The sequence below is a fragment of the Sus scrofa genome, chromosome 9, assembly GCF_000003025.6.
Source record: "Sus scrofa isolate TJ Tabasco breed Duroc chromosome 9, Sscrofa11.1, whole genome shotgun sequence".
Lineage (NCBI taxonomy): Eukaryota > Metazoa > Chordata > Mammalia > Artiodactyla > Suidae > Sus > Sus scrofa.
The window spans coordinates 91289233-91315053 of record NC_010451.4 but is presented as its reverse complement, the minus strand read 5'-3'; the positions used below and the strand labels follow the sequence as shown (position 1 = coordinate 91315053).

Sequence of the window (25821 nt, the reverse complement as noted above, 5' to 3'; positions counted from 1 at the left end):
TACCTGGGAATAAACCTGACCAAGGAGGTGGAAGACTCATATGTTGAGAACTATAAAACATTAATCAAGAAAATGAAAGAGGGGTGAAAGAAATGGAAAGATATCCTATGATCCTGGATTGGAAAAATTAATATCATTGAAATGGCCATACTACCCAAAGCAATCTACAGATTTAATGCAATCTCTATCTAATTATCCATGACATTTTTCACAGACTAGAACAAACAATCCAAAAATTTATATGGAACTTCAAAAGATCCAGACTTGCCAAAGCAAACCTGGGGGGAGGAGGACTAAGCAGAAGGCATAACTCTCCCAGACTTCAGACAATACTACAAAGCTACAGTAATCAAGACAGTTGGGTACTAGTGCAAAAACAGACATACAGACCAACAGAGCAGAATAGAGAACCCAGAAATAAACTAATCTCTGACAGAGGAGGCAAGAAGGTAAAATGGGAAAAAGTCTTTTCAGCAAGTGGTGCTGGCACAACTGGACAGCTGCATGTAAATAAATGAAACTAGGACACCCCCTCACACCATGCACAAAAATAAACTGAATATGGCTAAAGACTTGTTTAACTTCACAGATCATGCAATGGTGCAGCAACGAGTAGGTGTCATGGAACTAAAGGGCCTTTTTGAAATCATCTCTAGCATGTAGGCCTGAAATGGACCAATCCCTGGACATCTATATATTTGAATATACAAATATATATGATATATGTCCATTCACATATATTCTTCGAAGGGAGGTCTATAGATCCAAATCTACAGATATATTTTATATAGATATACATATATTTATATATGTATATCTCCCTTCAAAGTGACAGGCAATGAATTTAGTATCCCATAACTAAACTAAACTAAAAGGGTTCACGTTGCCCTTGTAAACTTTAATAGTAGAACAAACCATTCCTTGGTGACCAATGTGGAGAGTTAGATTGTTTCTGTGCTCTCCTTGGACTCAAGACACAGATTCCATGTTGTCTTATTCCCCTTTGCTATTTTTTATACAAAAGTTGGTGGAGGCAGCATTGGAAATTAAGATAAACAAAAATCCTCTGTGCCTTCTCAGATTATCTTGACCATCTCTTCTCTCTTATTTGACTTCTCACCTGTTCAAAGTTGCCTTCTTTATCCAGACTGAGATGAAATGCAACATCTGGAGGATGGACTGTGGTTTTCTGAGACCAGCAAGGAGCTTGGAAGATACCACCATTGATCCACTGGAAATAGGAGATGGAGCCCTTCCCCTTTCCTCTCCAAGAGTTGCAGTTTCTCCCTGAAAATCTCCCAGAAATATCTCACTGTGCCCAGTGAACATGCCTGCTCGACAGCTTGCTGTGATCAAGTTGCATTGGTCACAGCTACTGTGAATGTAGTGTGTCTTCATGAGGTCTTAAGAAGCTGGCTTAGGAGTTCCTGTTGTGGCTCAGCGGAAGCGAATCTGACTAGCATCTATGAGGACGCAGGTTAAATCCCTGGCCTCCCTCAGTGGGTTAAGGATCCAGCTTTGCCATGAGCTGTGGTGGAGGTCACAGACACGGCTCAGATCCCGTGTGGCTGTGGCTGTGGCGTAGGCCAGCAGCAACAACTCCGATTCAACCCCTAACCTTGGAACCTCCATATGCCATGGGTGCAGTCCTAAAAAAAATAAAAATAAAAGAGAGGGAGAGAGAGAGAGAGAAGCTGGCTTAATGCCTGGAGAAAGGGATAATGATGCCCATTCTCTCATCCCCAAAGTCCCAATGATCCCTGAGCCTCAAAACCTAGACATTTCTTATGTGTCTTGAGCCTATTAAAAGGATTCCCACCTAGATGGTGTCTCCCTGGGTATCTGGTTTTTGTTGGTGGTGGGTTTTTTTCTCTTTCTTTTTGGTAGGTAGCCTATTTTCCCACTGGCTAGAAACATATTCTTTTAAAGTAGTTATTACCAATGATTCTTGTCATCACTATGCAAACATTTGCCATTAATCAAAATTGGCGTTTACCTTACGAGCTAACTGAAAAGTGAGGGACCTCATAAGATAGCTGACACCTTAATGAGGTAAAACATCTACCTTTAGATTAAAAAAATTTTTTTAGACATGTCTGTGGAAAGATAGAAGATGTAGACTGCCCTATGAAATGCCAGAGTTTGGCAGCATTTGCAGATGGCAGCAGATGGTTTTTACTTCCTTACCCACTAACGGTTTATTTATACATTCAGAGATGGGAGTGATTTTCCTCAAAAAATGAGGCAACTGGGGATCCTTAAGATCAGGCCTCACATCTCTTGCTTTGGATGAGATTCCTCTGTGTTGCTTTTGTCACAAAGATTCTAGAAGAGTTTGCAGACACTGTAACACCATGTGGTACCTTCCGGGGAACCTATTTTCCCACACCTGCACTTGGAAATTAATGTACATGCAGAGGGGCTCAGAAGGGGCACAGCCCATGATTGGGCCTTGTCACTCTGTCAGGCGTGGGGCCGCGTGGGAGATGCCAGCTGCATGCATTCAGTGGGAAATCCTGATTTAGAAATTTGAAGGGAAAGGGTGGAAAAAAAGACTCTAAGATTCCTGACCCAATTTAAAGATGAAAGGAGGACTAGCAAGATCATTGAATTATCTAAAATGTGGTAGCCTGATCCAATTCTTGTGGCCAGTTGGCTCTTTAATAATTTTTTCTTTTGGTAAAGTAAGGGATTGTGTGGGAGACATGAGGGCTTTATGATTTGGGGGTAATAATTTTGCTTTTGGGTAATGATGGACTGAGAAGAGTTGCAAAAATACGGAGATTTACTTACCGTGTGTGTACTCTTCACCCACTCCCTCCTTTAACATCTAGTGACGATTGCATTTATTTATGTAAACTAGGAAACCGACCTTAGTACACTATATCCAACTTACCAAGTTTATTTGGATTTCACTGCTTTTTCCAACTGCTGTTTTCTCTCTTCCAGAATCCTGTATTTCATTTAGTGTTCCCCCATCCGTGATGGTTCCTCAGTCTGTCTTCCTTTTGAATGAACTCGATGCTTTTGAAAAGTGAATTCTCTTACAGAATGTCCCTCCATTGGGGTTTGGCTGATGTTTCCTCTTGATGAGATTCAGGTTATGCAGTTTGGGGAAGGATACAACAGAAGGGTGCCCTTCGCAGTGCATCTTATCAGGGGTACATGATTTGTTATGTGTTACTGGTGATACTCATTTTAGTCACTTGGCTAAGGTAGTTGTCAGGATTCTCCACCATAAACTCACTATTTTCTTCTTGTAATAAACATTTGAAAGAGATTCTTTGATACTAAGTATGTATCCTGTTTCTGCTTAAACTCTTGCACCTCTGAGTTTTTTTCTTTTCCATTACAGTTTATTACAAGATATTGATACACTTTCCTGTTCTGTACAGTAGGACCTTGTTTCTTTTATACACAGTAGCTTGCATCAGCCAATCCTAAACTTCCAATTTATCCCCCCCCCCCATTTTTTCCTTCGGTAACCATAAATTTGTTTTCTATGTCTGTGAGTCTGTTTCTCTTTTGTAAATAAGTTCATTAGTATCATTTTTTAGATTCCACTTATAAGTGATATATGTTTGCCTTTCTCTGACTTATTACTTTACTTAGTATGATTATCTCTAGGTCCATCCATGTTGCTGCAAATAGTACCATTTCATTATTTTTTATTTGTCGCCTGATTTTAGCATCTCTTTTGTTTGTTTTTTCTCTTTTTGTGTTTTTTAGGGCTGCACCCATGGCATATGGAAGTTCCCAGGCTAGAGATCTAATCAGAGCTGTAGGCACGACCTACACCACAGCTCATGGCAACGCCAGATCCTTAACCCACTGAGCAAGGCCAGGGAATCAAACCCACAACCTCATGGTTCCTAGTCGGACTCATTTCCACTGTGCCATGATGGGAACTCCCTGATTTTAGCATCTTTAGGTGGATCTTTCGTTCAGTAGTAATTACGGTGGTCTTCTAATAGTGATTCTCTACTTCCTACATTGAAATTCTTTTGTAAAGACAACTTGTCAGTTCTCCCTCATTTATTCAGTTATTTGTTTATAACTCTTAGATATTTGTCTTGTTCTTGGAGTTATAATCAAATATTAGCATTTCTCTTGTTGCTCAAATGTTCCATCTTTGGTCTTTGGGAGCTCTTTCAGTGGCTCATGTGCCCCTTTGTTATGCTCCCTCCTTTGACATAATTTTTAGTACTTCCTTACTTTCTGGCACCACAAGATACTCCAGGCTCATCTTATATATTTTTTATTCCAACTCTAGGATCAACCAGTTATCCAAGGAGTCTTGGTTCCTTTCATTGAAGAATAGTATTAGAAGATACCAAGATCAGGGCAGTGGGTGTTACTACCTTGCTCCTGGGGTGGTGTGGCTTCTGGCCTATCTCGGGAGATAGAATTAGATAATCTACCCATATGTGTATATACTAACTTATGCAGACACACACCTCTGTTTTTATTTCTATATCTGTTTACCTGTGTGTGTGTATCTTGTAAAGCACAAGTCAACATTGATACTTTTGACTCCAGTCTAGTACCCAAAGGTTCATTCTAACCTTCTTCCATTCCTTATTTGTAACTTCTTTTGCCAATATTGAGAAATTGGCTATAATTATTTGATATATTTACTTAGCTTTTCTTCTCTATTATACAGATAGTTTTGAAATTTCTAATCCTTCACCCTATGAGAAACAGATTTATCAGCTAAAAGAGTGTGTATGCACAGTTATTTTTTTAATTTAGCCTTATAGCGTCCAACCAAAACCTTCCCAAAGTGTTCTGGGAGGTGGTGTTGTTGGTAGTGTCATACGGTAGGTGTATGTTAACTTTTAAAAAGCTGCCAAATGATTTTTCCAGTGACGGTATCATTATGCACATCCACCAGCAGTCTATGAGAGTTCCCATTGCTCTGTATCTTTGCCAGCACTTGGTATTGCCAGATTTTTTAGGTAAACTACTTAGACCCTTTTCCTCAGTTTCCTCATCTGTCAAATAGAGGTAATAATAGTCCTTTTATTCAAGTGTATGAGAGTTAAACGAATCAATATGTATAAAGCATTCAGAATAGGGTCGTCAAATAAAATAAAGGGCGTCCAGGAGTTCCTGCTGTGGTGCAATGGGATGGTTGGCATCTTGGTAATGCTGGGATGCAGGTTCAATCCCCAGCACAGTGGGTTAAGGATCTGGTGTTGCCCCTGCTGTGGCTTAAGTCACAGCTATGGCTCAGATCTGATCCTGGCCTGGGAACTCCATATGCTGCTGGACTGCCAAAAACAAACAAACAAACAAACGAAAAACAGAGAGCATCTGGTTAAATTTGGGTTTTAGGTAAATTTTTTAGTATAAATACATTCCATGTAATATTCAAGATAGACTAAAGATTCAAAACTTAAATTTAGCAAACAAGAATACAGAACACTCAGTTAAATTTGAATTTCATGTAAATTTTTTTTTAGTATCTGTCCCATTTAGAGGCTGCCTATTCTCAGGCCTCAGCATATGCCCCAAAAGATCAGAGCTCGTCACCAAAAAAATGTTCAAATATCCATAAAGAAGATGGAGAAAAAAAAATTCAAAGGCTCTACAGTGATCTGGAGCTGTATTTCTGATAGAATATTTTCAATAAGATCTGTATTGAAGTTGATTGTATATTTTTTTAAAAAGGTAAACAAAACACAAGTGCTCAGCTGGATCTGCTTTCATCCAGTGAGCATACCTTGGGACCCAGCTTCAGATCAAGAAATAGCACATTGCTAAGCCACCATCCTGGCTTGTAGTGCAATAGGCTGGTTTGAGGCTGGCTGGCTTTTAAAGCAGATTTAAGATTTTTTTCCCCACAGCAGATTACTTGGGAATTTCCTGAGACGTTTTCTCTCAAAGTGACTTCCTCAGGGCTTGCTACTTAAAAGTAGGTCGTTATTCTTTTGAATAAAATCAGAGAAGGGAGACAAGTCCAAGCCAAAGAAAGAGATCTTATAAATAAGGGGTCTTCTGGAATGTTGGCAGGTGCTTAATTGATTGGAAGAACCTGTAATTATATTTCCTCTTAAGTCTTTTTCAAAGACCAGGTAATAACAGCAGATACTTTCACAACCTTTACCTGATGCTAGATGTTCGAAGCCCTTTACACTTACTAACTCATGAAATATTTATAACTCTATGAGGCAGGTGAGGAAATCAAAGACCAGAGAGGCAAAGTAAACTGCTCAAGATCTCGTGGCCAGCAAGTGGCAGCTTGCTGCAGAATTAGGGCCTTAACAACCACACTCTACAGCCTCACAGCTGTGGCGGGATTCCTTCTCACAGCTCTGTTCTCTAAGGAAATAGAGCTCTTAGTCGTTTTGCTTTCCTGCAGTACTCTTTGCGCTATCATGAACACTTGGTGGAACAAGTGAGTTTTGCCTTTCCTCATAGTGTTAACTGGCCGAAGCTAAGCATCTAAGCAGATGGTATTGAAGAGCACCTAGTTGGACACAGGTATCTGAAGTGCAAAGAGAGTCAGTAGAACAAACCCTCAGTAAACTCAAGAGCAGCTGTCACACAGCATCAGGGGCCAGAGAGGGAGAGAGGTGTTCGGTGATGATGTGAACCCAAGGTCTCTAGACTTACTGGAGAGGGGGCTGGAGTTCATGGAGCCCTGATTTCTTGGTGCAGGTGATAAATCTTTCTAATGGCATTTCAAGCGCATTGTTTTAAATTTAAATATTTTAATATTCATTTATTCTAATGCCACTTCAAGTGGATAATGAACAATCCCATCAGATTTATTAAAAAGAGAGAAGAAAAATCACAGGCGAATCCTCGCAAATTCTCCACACTGGGAGGAGAATCTGAGGAGCATAAAAAACTTTCCCACAAAACCCAGTTCTTTTTCCATTGGGTAATGATGAGCGTCAAAATCCTAAGTATAAATAACCATTAAATGTTTAGCATTTTGAGGAAGACAAGGCATGGTTGGCCATTTCTCTGGGAGTTTGAGTTTTTGGCCATCTGCCCAGCATAATAACAGTGACTATTGCCAAGTACTTACTGTGCTGTGGTACTATGTGAGATATACAGATTGTCTCATTTAATGCTTCTCACAGTCACATGACAGGTGCCCTTCATCCCCATTTTACAGAGGGGAAAACTTGACTTCAGGCAGAGCTTAACTAAATATTGAGACTGAGATGTCTGATTCTGGAACCTGGGCTCTTAATCATGGTCTCTCATAAGAAGAGCTTATTTGTACCATCAAGAAAACTAAGCAACCACCACAGGGCATGTTTTTTGGTTTGGTTTGGTTTGGTTTGATTTGGTTTGGTTTGGTTTTTACCCAAAGAGAGATGGTGGAAAGTGCAGTATGTGGTATAATCCACTGGTCTAGAATTGTGGGAAATATGAGCATCCCGACAGTGACCTGTGAGTGGGTGGGGGAAGGGAAACACTGGTGCAGAGCTGCCCAGAGCAGGAGGCGCTCAGTGGCTGGAAGGAATAAGCACAGTGGAAACCCAAATGAGCGTCTTTAGAGCTGTGCCTCCGCTGAGCTCCCCACAGTGAGACCCTGAATGAGTGGGAAGCAATTCTTCAAGGTGTAGGGCTGCCAAAAAGATGTAGCACAACTCAGGGTCCTGGAGCTAAACAGCCAGGAGAATGACCACATATTTCAATTTCTGCTGGAATGTTTGATCTCCTGCGTCACATCTCTATTTATTGCCTCTCAGTCCCCAAACACTCTTCAACATGATCTGCGATAAATAATGGGACTCCTGTACGTATTTATCCTTTAAAGTGAGCAATAAAATAAGTAAAATTATTTTATAATACATATACGCATGTGTATATATATAGTAAAAGAACAATTTTAAAAATAAGTGACCTTGGAGTTCCTGTCGTGGCGCAGTGGTTAACGAATCTGACTAGGAACCATGAGGTTGTGGGTTGGATCCCTGGCCTTGCTCAATGGGTTAAGGATCTGGCGTTGCCGTGAGCTGCAGTGCAGGTCAAAGACGCAGCTTGGATCTGGTGTTGCTGTGGTTCTGGCATAGGCTGGTGGCTATAGCTCCGATTAGACCCCTAGCCTGGGAACCTCCATATGCAGCAGGAGCAGTTCAAAAAAATGCAAAAAGACCAAAAAAATAAATAAAAATAAGTGACCTTAAAGCATAAATCTTGCTCAGTAGAGGGTACTTGGGGTGGGGTGGTCTACATGAGAAACAGGCTTTCCTGGGCTCTCTTGGGCCACCTGTCCCATCCTCAGGCTCAGAACAATGATCCCTCTGTAGCTTTGCAGCTTCAGCCTGACAGTCACCTTTCTGTTGCTATTTCTAATGAAACCAGAGCCCCCCACTGACCCTGCCCGCACCTGGATGTCCATTGCACACCCTGGCCACCAGTTCTGGTGGTCAGTTCCCCCAGCCTGCACCCTAGAGACTGATTATTTGCCTGGCAACTCAGACCGGCTCTGCAGCATACTTCTCTTCTATGTGATGGGCTGAACCCACCTTCAACCAGTGAACCCCTTCCAAGGTTGTTCTTTCTTAGGTCCCCCTGCCTCAGCCTTAGGGTGCCACATGGAGTTTCCTTCTGTCTTAGAAGTCTTTTTCGTAGTTAATAATTCTTTATATTAAACTCCCTATTTAACCCACTGTGTGGTTTTTCTCTTCTGATTAGACCTCAGCTTTTACACCTGCCTTAGACCACCTACCTGAACCAAATTATGCTATTGTGGTGGAAAATCTGGGTGCTAAAACCAGATTCCTGTATTCTGAAAAACTTATTTTACTTTTTTGTTTTACTTTGGCTTTGAGGGTGGTTTTAGGAGCAAATTTTCTTCAATCAAATCTCAATTCATATTGTATAAGATGTTACGTGTCATCAAGGAGAAGCTTCAGGGGTTGTAAATAGGATGTTTCCAAAAAGATTAGCTTGTTACACCCTACCTTAAAACTTCTTTGCCTACCTATCCCCTACTGTGTAAAGTGGAAACTCCTTGGCACAACTTGTAATGCCCTCCATAACCTAGCCCTTTCCTCCCTTTTGTTTTATCTCCTGCCATTACAGCTGTGCACTTCACAGTCTAGAAAAATTGAAATCCTCTATTCCCTTCTGCTATATTTTTTTCCTGGCCTCTATGCCTTTGCCTCTGTGGTGTATACTTTTCCTGAAATGCCCTTCCCTCCATCCTGACTATGTCCTTACCCAGTGCTGTGTCAGGAAATGTTTAACAACAATCTCTCCAGGAGGAAAATGCTTGGTTTATAGGGTTTGCTGATTTCTGAGGTGTGAATACTCATGCTATTGCTGACTTCAAGTTACCAATCTGGTCACTAAATGCAGAATTGGAAAGAAATGTAGGTAATTGGCTTTTGCAAGTCAGTGTGAAGGGCTTTAGCTCACCCTCGACTCCATCTATCTGCTTGAATAGCATCTCTTCCAGGAAGCCTTCCCTGATTACAGCCTGCTGATTCCTCTCCTGACATACTGTGTATTTCTCCATCCTTGCCTTTCAGCACACTGACTTATACTTTTCTGTTTCTATATCTGTTTCTTCCTCAAACTCAGCTCCATGAAGACAGGGATCACATTTTTTCTTCTGAAATTTTGGCCCCCAGCACAATGCCTGGCACACCGTTGTTACCTGATCCATGTTTATGGAATGAATAAGTATGGCTCTCCCTTGCCAAAATGATGTGTTTTTTCCCCTCCTTCAGCTGGATTATATTGTCTTCTGTTCTTAGCAGACAGCCTTATCCAAACAACCTATTGAAATGGCTTATCTGGACTTGTTAGATGTGAACAGTGAAGGTTGGCTGGGTGAGTTTGGTTGGGATAGGAAATGGCTGGAGAGCTGGTTTCTCCAGCTGGTTCTTTGTGCCACAGAACCCCCAGATTTCAATGTAGAGCAACACCACTAATTACAATGCCTTCTAACCTCATGCACTTTCTTTTTCTAATACCATGTCATTATATAGGCAGGCAGGACCTTGCAGTTGACTTTGCACTTTCTTTCAAAACCTCAGATTTACAAGGCTTAAAACTTTCCCATTAGTTTGCTTGTTCTCTGTGCTTGACCTAAACCATGCCAGCAACTGCCATTTGTATTCACGTGAAAAATGTGAGTTACTAAAGCAAGCTGGCCTTAGCAAAATATAAATGAAGAAAACTCATATTAAAAAATAACTAGTACTGGAGTTCCCATCGTGGCTCAGTGGGTTAATGAATCCGACTAGGAACCATGGGGTTGCGGGTTCGATCCCTGGCCTTGTTCAGTGGGTTAAGAATGCGGCGTTGCCATGAGCTGTGGTGTGGGTCACAGACACGGCTTGGATCCCGCGTTGCTGTGGCTGTGGTGTAGGCCGGCAGCTACAGCTCCGATTAGACCCCTAGCCTGGGAACCTCCATATGCCACCAGAGCAGCCCAAGAAATGGCAAAAGAGACAAATAAATAAATAAATAAATAAAAATAACTAGTACTTCCTTTGCATTTTACTGAAAATGTGTATCATAGAATTGTGGGGTTTCAGAGTTGAGGCTGACCCACTGGTGAAGCCACTTACCCCAGGAACCAGTTCCTTAGTCTGAAGAGTTATGCCCTGTGGACACCACTCACAGTAAGGCATTCACTCTCCCTATCTTGGCATTCAAGACCCTCCATGCTCTGGCCTCAACTTTTTAACTCTTAAATGACTTTACCACAGGGGGTGGCCCCTTCAGGGTACACAGGAGATGTAGTTGGTTCATTGTAGCAATTGAAGCAAAAAGGGGGTACCATTGTCTAATTGTAGCTTTTTCCTTAGGATGATTGCCTTATATGCTTTCTAGGTCACCTTAAGTGTTGTATCCCAAGTTCAATGTCAAAACTCTCTTTTATTGCTTTTCTTTCTACAGTGAACAAAAAGTCCTCAATACAGAAGGCCTAAGTCTAACCTCAAAGCTAGGTTAAAACTACTCACTTTATAATACCCAGACCTTTAATTGGTGGATCCTCTGGATTCTTCCATGGGAATTTATATGAATCAGGCTTTTCTAAATGCAGAACTCATGGTCAAGGTTGAGCAGAAGCTCTCCAACTTCACTTTGCTCAGGAGCAGATGTTATCAACATTTACCATGTATCAGAATCACCTGGGATACTTTGTAAAAAAAAAAAAACACACACACACAAAGATACCTGCTCCAACCACATTCTAAATCAATGGTTCAGAGTGGGGGTGGGGCCGAGTTGGGGCACTGGTATGATTTAATCTTCTTGGGCAGGACTAATGGGCAGCTGGAATCGACTAAGTGGTTCCTGGCCGCTCCCAGCCTTCTCTCTCTCTTCCATTCATCCCTCTGGCATTCCATCGTCAGGTGGCCTCGGATTCCTCCTTGGTCTAAACCAGACTCTGGTTCCTGCTCTCTTATCAGTTCCCATCTCCAGAGTTTTGGTCTGGAGTTTCTAGTTTCCCATTTTTTATGCCTCAGGGAATCAGACCTTTCTCCCAGGCTTTGATCTTGCTCTTATTAGCCACCATCAGCTCCAGCATTGGTTATAAGTAGACATTGGTGAAAACCCAGTTTGTGTCTCGTCCTACAGCTGGGATCGATTTTTGCTGTGATTCAGTCAAGACATTTAAGAAAGGTCTCTTGAGTGCAGAGGGCAAACCAGTTCCCAGGCTAGCCTGCTTATACAGAAGAATAAGAGTGTTTGACTTTGGCTTTCAAGGAACATAACATTAAGAAGGAAAACAGATAGTCAAGCACATAAATATAAGGCTCCATGATAGGAAAGAGTGGGTACTACTGGAGTACTTAGAAGTGGCATCGTCCTGCTGTTGATGTCTTCCATGGAAATTGAAGAAGACACTTTGAATGATCTCCCAGGAGCCTTCCATAATAAATTCAAATCCTGCATCTTTTCTTTAGCTTTAGAAATCTTTCGACTTCAACAATTAAACCGGCAGAAGGGAAGAACAATTAAGTGGATTAGGATAATTGCTTTGTTTTTGGTTTTGGTACTGAGGAAACTTCTTTTTTATTGAAATATTTGACCTACAGTATTATGTTAGTTTCAAGTGTACTACATAATGATTCAACATTACATACATGATGAAATGGTCACCATAATGAGTCCAGTAACCATCGGTCCCCAAAGTTACCGTGATATTATTGACCATATTCCTTAGGCTGTACATGATATCCCTGTGACCTATTTATTATATAACTGGAGGTTATACAACAATAACCTCTTAATCGCCTTCACTTATGTCACCCATGCCTTCATTACCCTCCCTTCTGGCAACCACCTGTTTCTCTGTATATGTGAGTCTGTTTTCATTTTGTTTTGTTTACTTGTATGTTTTGTTCTTTAGAATTCTAATATAAGTGAGATAATGTGGTATTTGTTTTTCTCTGCCTGACTTATTTCACAAAGCATAAAACCCTCTAGCTCTATTTACGTTGTCTTAAGTGGCAAGGTTTCATTTCTTAATGGTTGAGGAATATTCCATTGTGTATATATATCAGATTCATCTATCGGTGGACACTAGGTTTTTTCAATGTCTTGGCTATTGTAAATAAAGCTGCAATGAACATGGGGGTGAGTGCATAGACCTTTCCAAATCATTGTTTTTATCTTCTTTGTGTAGATACACAGAAGTGGCCTTGCTGGATCATATGGTGGTTCTATTTTTTTTTCTTTTTTTTTTTTTTTTTTTTGTTGTTGTTGTTGTTGTTGCTATTTCTTGGGCCGCTCCCATAGCATATGGAGGTTCCCAGGCTAGGGGTCGAATCGGAGCTGTAGCCACCGGCCTACGCCAGAGCCACAGCAACGCGGGATCCGAGCCACGTCTGCAACCTACACCACAGCTCGCGGCAATGCCGGATCGTTAACCCACTGAGCAAGGGCAGGGACCGAACCCGCAACCTCATGGTTCCTAGTGGGATTTGTTAACCACTGCGCCACGACGGGAACTCCTATTTTTTTTTTCTTTTATTGAAGAACATCTATATTGTTTTCCATGGTAGCACACCAATTTACATTCTCATCAACAGAGCACAAGTGTTCTCTTTTCTCCACATCCTCACCAACACTTGTTATTTGTTGTCTTTTTGGTGTTAGTCCTTCTGATAGGTGTGAGGTAGTATTTCATCATGGTTTGGATTTCTATTTCCCTGATGATTAGTGATGCTTAGCATTTTTTCATGTATCTAGTGGCCATCTGTATGTCTTTTTTGAGGAAATGTCTATTTAGGTGCTCTGACCATTTCTCAATCAGTTGTCTTTTGGATGTTGAACTGTATGAGTTCTTTGTGTATTTTGGATATTAACTCCGTATTGGACATATTGTTTGCAAATATCTTCTCTCAGTCAGTAGGCTGCCTTTTCATTTTGTTGATCATTTCCTTCACTGTACAAAAGCTTTTAATGTAGTCACCTTTGTTTATGTTTGCTTTTGGTTCAGTTGCTTTAGGAGACACAGTAAAAAAATAATGCTTTTTATTTTAAAAAATTTTTTATTTTATTTTATTTTTTGGCTTTTTAGGGCTACACTCTTGGGATATGGAAGTTCCCAGGCTAGGGGTTGAATTGGAGTTGCAGCTGCGAGCCTGTGCTTCAGCAACTTGGGATCCAAGCTGCATCTGTGACCTATACCACAGCTCACAGCAACACTGGATCTTTAACCCACTGAGCGAGGCCAGGGATCAAACCCGAATTCTCATGGATACTAGTTGGTTTTGTTTCTGCTGTGCCACAAGGGGAACTCCCCTAAAATATTGCTTTTTAAAATTTCTATTTGCATGGAATACCTTTTTCTATTCCTCCACTCTCTGTCTGTGTGTCTTGAGATCTGAAGTGAGTCTCTTGTAGGCAGCATATAAATAGGTCTTGTTTATTTTTTTAAATCCACCTAGCCACTCTGTATCTTTCAATTGGAGCATTTAGTTCATTTATACTTAAAGAAATTATTGATAGGTATGTACTTATTGTCATTTTGTTAATTTTATTCTGGTTGCTTTGTAGTTCTTTTTTTGCTCCTTCTTTTGCTCTCTTGTGATTTGATGACCATCTTTAGTGATAGGTTTGTATTCTTTTCTCTTTTGCGTGTGTGTATCTAATACAAGTTTTTGGTTTGTTATATATAAACTGTGACATGCACAACAACATATACATACATATACATGTATGTGTGTGTGTATGAATGATTGTTTTAAGTTGGTGATCTCTTAAGATCTAACAACCATTCTGACAACCCTGGGCTTTTACTCTCCCCTCTTGTTTAATGTTTTTGAAATCATATTTTATAATCTTTTTGTGTATCCTTTATTTATTGTGGATATAGATGGTTTTATGACATTTGTCTTTTAACCCTCCTACTAGCTTTATAAGTAGTTAATATACAACTTTCACTATTTGCTTTTACCAATGAGAGTTTTCCTTTCATAATTTTCATATGTCTAGTTGTGGTCTTTCCTTTTCCACTTAGTGAAGTCCTTTTAACATTTCTTGTAAAGTTAGTTTAGTAGATCTGAACTCTTTTCAATGTTTGCTTGTCTGTAAATTTTTTTCTCTCCTTCAAATTTGAATTATAGCCTTACCTGGTAGAGTATTCTTGGTTGTAGGGGTGTTTTCCTTAAATCAATTTGAATATTTCATGCCACTCCCTTCTATCCTACAAAGTTTCTGCTGCACCCTCAGCTGATGGTTCCCTTGTATGTAACTAGTTGCTTTTCTCTTGCTGCTTTTAGTATTTTCTTTTTGTCTTTCATTTTTTCCATTTTAGTTTTGATGTGTCTTGATGTGACCTCTTTGTGTTCATCTTGTCTAGAATTCTCAGTGCTTCCTAGACTTGGTTATTTGTTTCCTTCCTCAGGTTGAAGATGTTCTCAGCTATTATTTCTTGAAATAAGTTCTATGCTTTTTTCTCTCTCTCTTTTCTTTATGGGTCCTCTACAATGTGTTAGTAGGCTTTATGTGGTCCCAGATGTCTCTTAAACTATCCACATTTAAAACATTTTTTTTTCTGTTCAACTTGAGTGATTTATACTACTCTACCTTCCAGTTCACTGATCCATTCTTCTTTATTATCTAATCTCCTGTTGATTCCTTCTAATGTATTTTTGAATTTCCATTATTGTATCCTTCAGCTCTGTTTGGTTCTCCTTTTTATTTTTAAAATCTTTGTGAAACTTCTTGCTGTATTTATCCATTCTTCTCCCAAGTTTGTTGAGCTTCTTTATGATCATTACCTTGAACTCTTCATTGGGTAGACTGCTTGTATCCACTGTATTTGGTTCTTTTTCTGAGGTTTTCTCTTGTTCCTTAGTTTGAAACTTATCCATCTTTCTCCTTATTCAGCCTCATTCTCTGTTTATTTCTATATATTAGGTAGATCAGTTATGTTTTCCCATCTTGGAGAAGTAGCCTTAGGTGGGAGACATCTTAGAGGACCCAGCAGCACACTCCTTCTGGTCAGCAGATTCATATGCTCTAGGGATGCCCACTCTGTGGGCTGTGTGGGCCCTTCTATTGTGGGGGAAGGGGCTGACTACTGTGGTGTGCTAGGATAAAGAGCTGACTCCTAGTCTAGTTGGCTGCTGGGCCCTGCCCGGTACAGAGGCTGCTGGCCCTGATGGGTGGAGCTGGCCCAGCATGGCTGGCTGCATGGCTGGAGGGTTCCTGGGGCTGCTGCTAACCTATGGTGGGTAGGGTCAGGGCCTAGCATGACTGGCTGCTGACCTGGAGGATTCTAAAAAATATATTTTTCTTCTTACACAATTGCAAAAACCAACTCCAGAAGATTAGTTGACTTTTATTCCAATAATTTAAGCATGTCACCTTGACACTATAGCCATTGATATTTATCCTAAAGAGGCAGCATATTGGAAGATACAGTATTGAAATCTTCATCTCTATCAATGTAAAAAAAAAGTGAAATAGGCAACAAGAGACTGAGAAGAAGATATTTTCAGTATACATATCTGATAGAGGACTCATATTCAACATATTAAAAAAAAACCTACCTACAAATCAGTAAGAAAAAGGCAACAAAAAAAAATGGGCTCTTCAAAAAGGAGGATTTCTAAATGTTCAATAAGCAAATGAAACATCTCCATTCATCAGGAAATGCTCAATAAAATCTTAATGAAATACCTCTTCATACTCATAGGAATGCCTAAAATTGGAAGACTGACAATACAAACTGGAATTCTTGTACATTACCAGTGAAACAGTAAATTGGTACAACCCTTTGGAAAACTGTTGAGCAGAATCCACAGAAGCTAAATTTGCAGCATCTCTATGAACCAGCGGTTCTGCCCCTGGCTATGTAAGTATGTACCTGTGCCAGTGATTCATTAATTCTCTGTCAGCATAAGTTGACCCTTTTTGACTGCTGCGTGAAAATATATCTGGGCCTTTTATACATTTTTCCTTTGTCAGTTGATACCAAAGCTTGTTCAGTAGAGGTTTGCTGGTGATGAATTGCAGGAGGAAGAGTTCTGCTTCCTGGTTCCATGTGCTGCTCCCCAGGCTTCCATGATGTGTTTCTCTGGCACCTAGTTCTTGCAGCATAGGTGGCTTCTCCAGCTCTGAGCCCCTGAAGGGCATTGTGGCCAGTGGTACCTAGTGGCCTGCAGTTTCCCTGGATAGCCACTTCAGTCACTTTGGCAGTAAAGTACCTCAGGTATGACATTCCCTTATGAATGCCTTTCCATGCATCTTAGAAGATGAATTTCCAACAATTTCCAGAGAGCAGCTGTTTGAAAGTTTCTACCAGTGCAACAATACAGTGACTTCTCTACTAGTCTCTGAACCATGGCCATGCCCTCTCCAACAAGGTCAATATCTCAGCCCATGCTCTGAGGGCAGATGAGGGAAGGTGGATATCTCTTGAAGGCTCTATCTCTTTCAGCCTTGGGGTTGGTAAACTCTTCTTGTGTCTGGTTTCTCTATATTCTTTAGATTTCTCTTTCTTACTAGCCAATCCCTTGTTACTTCTTTTATAGTTAAATATTCTTTTTTTTTTTTTTAGTCTTTTTAGGGCCACACCCACAGCATATAGATGTTCCCAGGCTTGGAATCGAATTGGAGCTGTAGCCAATGGCCTATGCCACAGCCACAGCAACGCTGGATCTGAGCCATGGCAGTGATCCCACCACAGCTCACAGCAACACCAGATCCTTAACCCACTGAGCAAGGCCAGGGATCGAACCTGCATCCTCATGGATGCTAGTTCGATTCATTTCCTCTGAGAATGACAGGAACTCCAGTTAAATATTGTTTATGTTAAACTTTTCCTATTCAAATTACCTCATGGCTTTGGTCTTCTGATTGGACTGATACAGTACCCAAGAAAAATACACACATATGTCCACCAAAAACAGGCACAGGAATGTTCATAAAAGTTTTAGTCATAGTAGCCCCAAACTGGAGACCACCCAAATGTCCACTGACAGCATAATGGTTAGATAAATTGTTGTATATTCACACAATGGAATACTACTCAGCTAGAAAGAGGAGGGAGCTACCTGTGGATGGATTTCACAGACAGTGCAACAAGCCAAATGCAAAAGAGCGCCTCCTGTAGAAGTTCAAGAAGAGACAAAACAAATTTCTGGTAACAGGAGTCATAACAGCAGTTACTTCCATGGGCAGGAGTGAATATTGACTAAGACACAGCACAGAGATTTGGGAGGGGGTAAGGATATTAGATGTAGCTGCTTGATCAAAAGCTAGTTAGAGAGATGTATATTTACATAAAAAGTCATCAATATGTGCACTTTACTATATGTCTATTATAACTAAATAATAAAAAAAAAACCCAAAACCAAACTAAAAAGGAATGTAAATAGAAGGTCATAAAAAGGGCTGTGGGTCTAATGCTGTGTAGACAAGATCTCCTCTAATTGATCCCCTTGGTTGCATCTACCCCAACAGTGCTTAACAACATGAATGGGGTATTTGCCAGTCATCCTCTGAGGTCGATGGCTGTAAATATGGTCCCAAACTTTGCAGTGGTCAGGGATGAAGCTGAGGGAGGTGATGAGAAACCAAGTGATTTTCTCATGGGCGCAACCAGTTAGTGCTGGAAATGGGAACACCTCAGCCTTCTATTCCCAACCAGAGCACTTCCTGCCCATCATGTGGCTTTTCAGAGGGTTTCTTTCTAAAGACGTTTAAGATGAGTAATGGGGTGTATTATAGAATACGGCAGAGAGTTTTGTACAAGTAAAGCAACAGAGGATGATTTTGAAATAAAATCCTGTCACAGTTGGTTGGCACTGACACGATTTTTTTTTAGTCTTCTTGACTGCAGTGATAAAGATGGTGGGGGAGCTGATGAAAAGGAGAACTTGGTGCCAATTTGGAGGCAGTATGAAATCATTTCACTTCAAAACACAGAGCAAAATATGAGAAATCAAAATAGATGATCCCCAACTCCCTGCCTTCCTACTCTTCTTGGGCAGGAATCAAAGGAGAAAAAGCTCAACAGTAAAAGCAGTCTCTAAGGACTGGTGTCTGGCTGAGCAACTGCCACAAAGGCAGATTCACAATTGGCCCCTGGAAAATCCTGGTTGTGTTTTCAGCACGTGTGAGAGAACCAGTTGGCTTTGCACGCACACAGAAGCAAAATCAAGATTTCATGAGCTTGGGGTAAGATGCTCAGCCCTGGGCGTCACTACAAGGGAGTTGTTTAGCTTCCGGTTCCTCTCAGCTAAAAACTGCAAGTGCATTGGGTCCAAAGGTGTTACTTCAGGATCCAGCGTAGTAGAGACCATCCATCTATTGATTTGAGGAGAGGGAAGATTAAAAGTCATTTCCCTTTCTCTGGACTCATGCAATCCTTTAGTTTTCTCTTGACGCTTGTGCCGGTAGTCAATTAATCACCTTTCAGCTCCAAACCCACTCTTTGTGGGTGTCCTGATATGTCATCCTGCACCTGGCCTCCACGCCCTGGGGTTCTTTTACCAGGCGGCTCGATGTACGCTTTACCAATAGAGGGCGCTGCAAAGCGGAAGGGAAAGAAAGGGACTTTTTTTTTCTTCCAACGACTGTTTGCCAGGCAGCCGCCAGGAAGTTGGGGTGCAGACGGTCCCAGCAAATGTTCACAGCAGTGGTCATGGCTCTCAGGGTCCTGTCATGAGCACCTCGATCACCCTGTTTCTTCTTTACTGCAGCAGCCATGCCCTCTCTCCAGCGGTCTGCGTCTCAGTCTCCTGGCACCCTCCTCTACATTTCTGATTTCCTCCTTTACTTTTCCCTCAGCCTTAGGGAGGGTGGTTGCCTTCTGAGTTTCCACCTCTGTTACATTTTACAGTTCTTTCATGTCTTTTGGTTGTTAATCATCTTCTGCCTAGTTAACAGTTCTTTATACTTGATGTCCCACGTTCAGTTTATTAACAGGGCCTGTCTTTTAGTCATCCCTAGGAGGGACATGCCATCTGACTGGTGCACTGTTGTTTGTATATGCCCCCTCCCTGCTCTGTGCTCTTGGCTCATAGGGTAACATCTTCTTGCTGGAATATATTACACTGCATATATTTCAGGGAATTAATTTCCAGATCCTAGACTTCCCTGAGTACACTCTTTCCTAATAAGATCAGCCTGAGAACACTCCTGCAGGGGAGATCCCATGGGAAAGGTTCCTCTTTCCCAGCTCACCTTGTACTTAAAAAAGGCATACCTCTTATTTCTCCCTGATTTTATAGAGCATTGTCTAGAGTTGTAATATATTCATGCTGTTTGGATTTTTTGTTCTAATGATTTTAATAATAACTCAACCCAGAAGAAAAAGTTTAGTGTCTAAAGCCTTATGATTATAGGAAATCAAAAAAATAATTTTGATTTATATTATACTGTTGTTACATAGAATAATGCTAGAATGATTAATAAGAGATTTTCACACATGAAATACATTACAATAGGGTAAAATTGGGGAAATGGAGTGGAAATATGAATTCAAGGAGGAAAGCTGGAACACAAAATGTTCTTACTGATGAAAGGTCATTTATGTATTTTTAAATTTTGAATGATGATAAATATAAAATTTCTGTGGTATCTATAGTTCTTTGGATACATATAAAAGCATGCAACAATTTTTTTTTAACTTGTTGGTATTGACTACATGCCAGAATTACATTCTTTGAAACTATTTAAGGGAATAGTTTGAGAAAGTTTATAATAGAGTATAAGAATAGTTTGAGAAAGTTTATAATAGAGTATAAAAGTATATATATATATATATATATACATATATATATATATATACATACACTATAGAAGAGAAACTTTAGATTTCATCTTTTAAAAGTTTAAGAGAATATGAAGTTTTCCAAAATTGAGGAGATATGCAAGCAAACACAGGTGCCTTACTTATAACCAATGAACACTGGATGAATGAATAAGGGAAAGAATAAGTGAGTCAGCAATTGGAAGATAGAAGTCCCTCCTAGGATAAATAATAACATTCTCTATTTTCTGCTCAAATTAGTTGTTTGAATTTCTCCATTGCTCTTTTGGGGGAAATATGCACATGGGAAATGGAAATAACCAACATGCCCTTGGTATGGGGGCCCAGATCAGGAGCCAGGTCAGCCCATGTCTCTCTTTTGTTTTTATTTTAGAAAGACCTATGGCTGAATGAATGGCTTACGTTGCATTTTCTTAAAGCCTGTGTCTTGTCTTTATTTGGTCATCTGTACAATGGACTTAGAAATTCTAAATCAATAATAGATGGTATATTAATCTTACCCTTTGGAGGGAAACACCTGTGGCTTAGTAGAACAACACTGTCTTAGAGGCAAAAGATCTGGCTTGATGTACTGGTTTTGCTAGTAACTGGTTGCAGGATGTTTATCAGATGCCTTCATGTCTCTGCCCTTCGGTTTCCTCATATGTAAAAAGTGGATGGTAACCACTGTAAACCTTAGATTATGCATGTAAATGTGCTTTGCATGTGACAGGCCCTTAGTAAATTTTGTTAAAGCTAAAGCTGAAATATTAGTTGGCAATGAACCTGTGTGTGTGTGTGCATGTGTGTATCCACCTCTTCCTGCCCTAAGGGCTGCCCATCAGCCCACCTTGAACTAAAACATTTGGCCATCTAGGGCTGCACACTGTCCCAGGTCTTGATCATGTCAGGGACCTTCCATCCTAAGGCAAGAATGTGGGACGTTGGATGGTCGTCGCACATGGACATGCTGCTCCTCCTTTTCTCCCACGACTGTGGTCTGTGTGAGTGCCTGCTACACACAGCATGTGGCTCAGTCCTGGCCCCAGGGGGAGGCAGGTTTGCATCCATTTCATCTTGAGACTCTATTGAAGTGGTCACTGCCAAGTGCTTCTCTAGGGTCAATAAAACCATTATGTATTATATAAAATGTAAAACACAGACGTTTTCATGCCAGAGTGGTTAGTGAATCTGCTCTTTTGGGAGTGCACAGTACTGGCTTATGTTCCAGCCAACTGAATTACGAGCTGACTAGCACGCACGCACGCACACACACACACAGCTCAATGATTTCTGTACAGATCTCTGGCACCACACTAGTGGTAGTTTATCTGGCTTTTTATCAACAGTGAAGATGAACTGAGAAAGTAAAACCCTTGGGCCAAGTACCTAATAATAAAACTATAAGATTTTGTCCATTACTGAAACACAAAATTGAGTGATGAATAAAAGAAAATGCCTATGGTTGCAGAGTCGAATCAGGTTAAGTGGCGTTAGAGCTACTTCTAGACTCACACTTCCAGTCTTTGAAATCAGGATTCCTCCCTTAACTCTCCATGCATCTACGCCAATAAGAGAGATGAATTTTAAAATGAGGTTTTTCATGCTCTCTGGAGAGTAAACCCTCAAGCTATATTTCTATAAAGATTAAGAATCTTATTCCAGACCCCAATAACCTAAGGGAAATAATGATTGCAGAGAGACAGAGAGGAAAATCCAGTTCTCACAATGCGCCAGGCACTAGCTCGTGCTTCCCAGATCGCATCTCCTTACTTCTCACAGCATCACAGTGGAATGGATGTCTTTCCTTCCATTTCACAGGTAAAAACCCTGAGGTTTAGAGAGGTTACATTTGGCAGCAAGACTTGAATCCTTGTCTATCTGAAACAAAGCCCATATTCTTTCCCTTTCACCCCCTTAACTCTGACCCTGGCTCAGAATGGTGGATGCTCAGAAAATAGGGACTAGGAAGGTGATATTAGCATTTATATTCCCACAGACCCAGAGTAGAGGTTCTCAATCTAGGCTGCATGTTAAAATCACTTTTGGTCCAGGGTTTGCACTCTTGGCTTGTAAGAAATCTCTTAGAGCAATATTTCTCAACCGCCAGAATCACTGGTAGTTTGTTAAAACAGATTGCTGGGGCCTGTCTCCAGAGTTTCTGATCTTTTAAGTCTGGAGTTGGGCTGAGAATCTGCATTTTTGACAAATGTCCTGTGCTGCTACTGTTGCTGGTCAGCGTCCTCACTTTGTGAACTGCTGTCTCAGGGCACTGTTTCCCAAAGTGTAGTTCCCACCCTAAGTATGTAAGTCAGAATTACTTAAGGACTCAAATGCGAACTCTTGGGCCAGGGCCCAGACATTTAGGATCAGTCTGGGGGGATGGGCAGCAGGGATCTGTCTTTTACATCAGTGGTCCAGGCAATTCTTCAGTTCATGGAAGTGTGAGAACTGTCATCCAGTGGATTTTTAAACACTCTCTCATCTCTTATGCAACCTGGCTGTTAAAATTCCATCTCCCTTTGAGTGACAACCGCACAGCAGAACTCCACTTACAACCGACCATTAGCAGTTGTTGTGACTTGCTTCTGGTTATTTAAAATGCCCATCAGGGATGTCTCGGTTATGCTTTATAAATAAAAATAAAAAAAGAAAATAGTCACCTTAAAAAAAAAAAACAAAACTCTCAATTGTCAAGTGTCCACCTCATCAGAGGGAAAGAGCCTTATCTCGTAAGGAGTTTTTTTATGCTTCCCCACACAAGCGAAATCAGGAGGAGAAAAGCCTTCTTCAGAGAGCCTCTTTGACTTTCTTCCTCCCTCCCTCCTTATTTTAGCCTCAGCTATTCTGCTTCATTAGCCCCACTGACAATCAAAGCCCAGGCTCTGAGTTTAAAGAGGGCTGGCTGCTTGGAGTCCAGTATTTGGCTGGAAGGCTGGGTGACCGCAGGCTTCCTCAGAGCTGGAAAATGTCCACGGAAAGTGCTGCTCAAAGGTCGAAGGCGAGGAAGCCTGGCCAGTGGCGGATGTGCCCTAAAGAGATGCAGGTGCTTCCCAGACCCTGCCCCTCAGCTGTGTGCTCCTGAGGGAGGCCAGCGGCCAAGAGGAGTATTTATAGCCACCTCTGCTGGCTAGTTCCTGCCTGAGGATCCCAGCACCACTGGCTGACAAGATGAAGGAAGATTGGCAGGCTCAAGGGGAGGTGGCCCAGCTGTCCTCCCTGAAGAGTTGCAGAAAGCAGTCCCCCGTATCTGAAGTTACAAATACAATGGAATCTCTAACGAGGGAGGAATGAAGGTCATGGGAAAAGATTTCCCATTGTTCTTCCAGGGCCGCAGAAGACGCTGCTTGCCTAAGAGAAGCCCACCACCTGGAGGTCCCTGCCACCATCCCCAGAACTGGCTTGGAATCACTCTTGCTGATAATGAGGGTGGGAAGGTTCAGGAAGCTCCCTCAGCCCCTGCTTCTAATGCCGGCCCTGCTCAGAGGTCCTCACACTGAAGCAGCCTCCCTTTCCAGATTCTGAATACAAACCTGTCAGCAGAAACAATGGCCCCTTTTTTCTTTCACATCCTCGGTTTAGGCCTCTGGGTTACAAAAGAAGGCGGGTGTGGCACAGCTGTCGGGGTGGCTCCCTTGGGCCATGTGGACAACTCAGTTTGCTCAGGCCACAGGAAATGCACCCTTTGGGGTTTAGGGTGAGAGACCACGGTGTCCCCACTCATGAGGAAGAGGATGAAATATCCTGTTAGTTTTCACAGAGACCCACTCTGCACACAGCTCCTCAGTACACGGTTTCTGGGTGAAATCAGCTCTCCAGGGGAAGACCAACAAGACAGCAAGTGTTCTAGAAAGGGTTTCACTTTCTAACTGGCAGCAAGCCCAAGATCAAAACCTGTTATTCAGAGCCACAGGTGGGATTCCTGCAGGAGCCACAGCCATCCTATTGTTCTGCCAGAGGCCCCTGCTTCCCTGGGTTCGCTGTGTGGGGCCCAAGCAGAGGCCCCTGTGTAGCTGAATGGGCGCCTCGAGGGCCATTTTCTCCCTGAGCTGGACTAGTATCCTGTCTCTACAGAGAGAGTCCAGGGCCCTGGAAGCTTTACGCTGGGGGTTATTGCAGAAACCCTTCCTGAAAGTGGAAAGGAATTTGTACATCGGTTTTCTTTTTTTAGGAGGAAGTAGGTAAGCGTGGAATGACAGAAGTAGAGGCATTGAAGGGCTAGAGCCGGGCACACTAGAAGAATAACAGCTGTTAGTGTGTGTGTTCCAGGTGCTTGGAAATGATGGATTTAATCCTCCCAATAACCCACCAGGGAAGATGCAGCTATGTCCTTTGTAGCAGAGGAAAGTGAGGCCTAGAGAAGCTAAAAGGACTTGCTCTTTGTTCTTTTAGGACAGGGATGGCAGAGCTGGTGTTCAAACCACTCCCTCCCCAAGAGTCCCAGCCCTAAGGAGGCTCGGCTTGGTCACACAGGCCCCACGGGCTCCGGTGCTGGTCTCCTGGAGGAGATCCTCAGGCTACAGGGTCATCCGACTTCCTGCATCGCATAGATGGAGGGGACCGGGCAGCAGGACTCAGCCGGCATCCCACCGAGAGCCAGCTCTAGGGACAATCTTCTGGGCTGGCCCAGGGCTCTGCGAACCCTCCCTGGTCCCATTCCTGCCACCCCACCTTCCGCTGGATGTGTCAGCTCCTTCTCCAACCTGGAGCTCGTTCAACTGGGGCGACTTTGGGGGCACTTCATATATAAACCAAATTTGTAATGACTCCAGCCAATGGAAGTGTTTTGGGTGAGGGGGGTGGGGGGAGGGAGAGGGAGATGAAAATAGAAAAGGCAGCTGGCAAATGTCACCCCCTGGACCACTGTGGGAGCAGGCGATGCTGTGCCGTCATCTTGCCCGGGCTGTGCTGTTGCCCCTCTCCAGTGGGTGCTGGAGGTGGTAACTGGGCGTGTACAGGGTGGAAGGGGCATGGCTGCAGTGGAAGTTATGTTGTATGGGACTGAAGATCTTTTCAGTCTCTGGATGACCATCTTGTAGGGTATTTTTTAATCAGGATATAATCCTTTAAGTTTCAGCTGCACCCAAGGAAAGAGCTGCTCCTTCCCGGATTCCTCATGTCTTTTTCATTTTCCAAGTTGCCTAGACAAGGTTGTCTTTCTTGTTGGCTGTTATATCCCCAGGATCCAGCACAGTTCCGGGAGTATGATGGGTCCTTAATTAATACCTATTCAAGCCATTGATTAAATGAATAATTAATCAAATAAGTGAATCCATGAACAATTCATGTTGAGTCCTAGATTCTTTTTTTTCCTTTTTGTGGCTGCACCCACAGCATATGGAAGTTCCCTGGCCAGGGATTGAATTGGAGCTGCAGCTGCCAGCCTGCACCACAGCCACAGAAACACAAGATCCAAGCCACGTTTGCGACCTACATTGCAGCTTGCAGCAAAGCCAGCTCCCTTATCCCACTGAACGAGGCCAGGGATTGAACCCACTTCTTCACAAACACTGCATCAGGTTCTTAACCTGCTGAGCCACAGCGAGAACTCCAAGATTCTTGAAGATATCCAAAGAACGTAATGCTAGGATTTTTTCTGGGTCTTAAAAAGGGAATGTTAC

General features: G+C 42.0%; 1 long non-coding RNA gene across 1 annotated transcript in view; it reads left to right on the top strand.

Moving 5' to 3' along the window:
• Window positions 1-25611, top strand: part of LOC110255486 — a 46530-nt gene extending 20919 nt beyond the window's left edge. Inside the window, exons 3-4 of the long non-coding RNA XR_002335855.1 lie at window positions 16139-16297; window positions 24593-25611. This is a non-coding gene — a long non-coding RNA (uncharacterized LOC110255486). The remainder of the gene's footprint in view (window positions 1-16138; window positions 16298-24592) is intronic.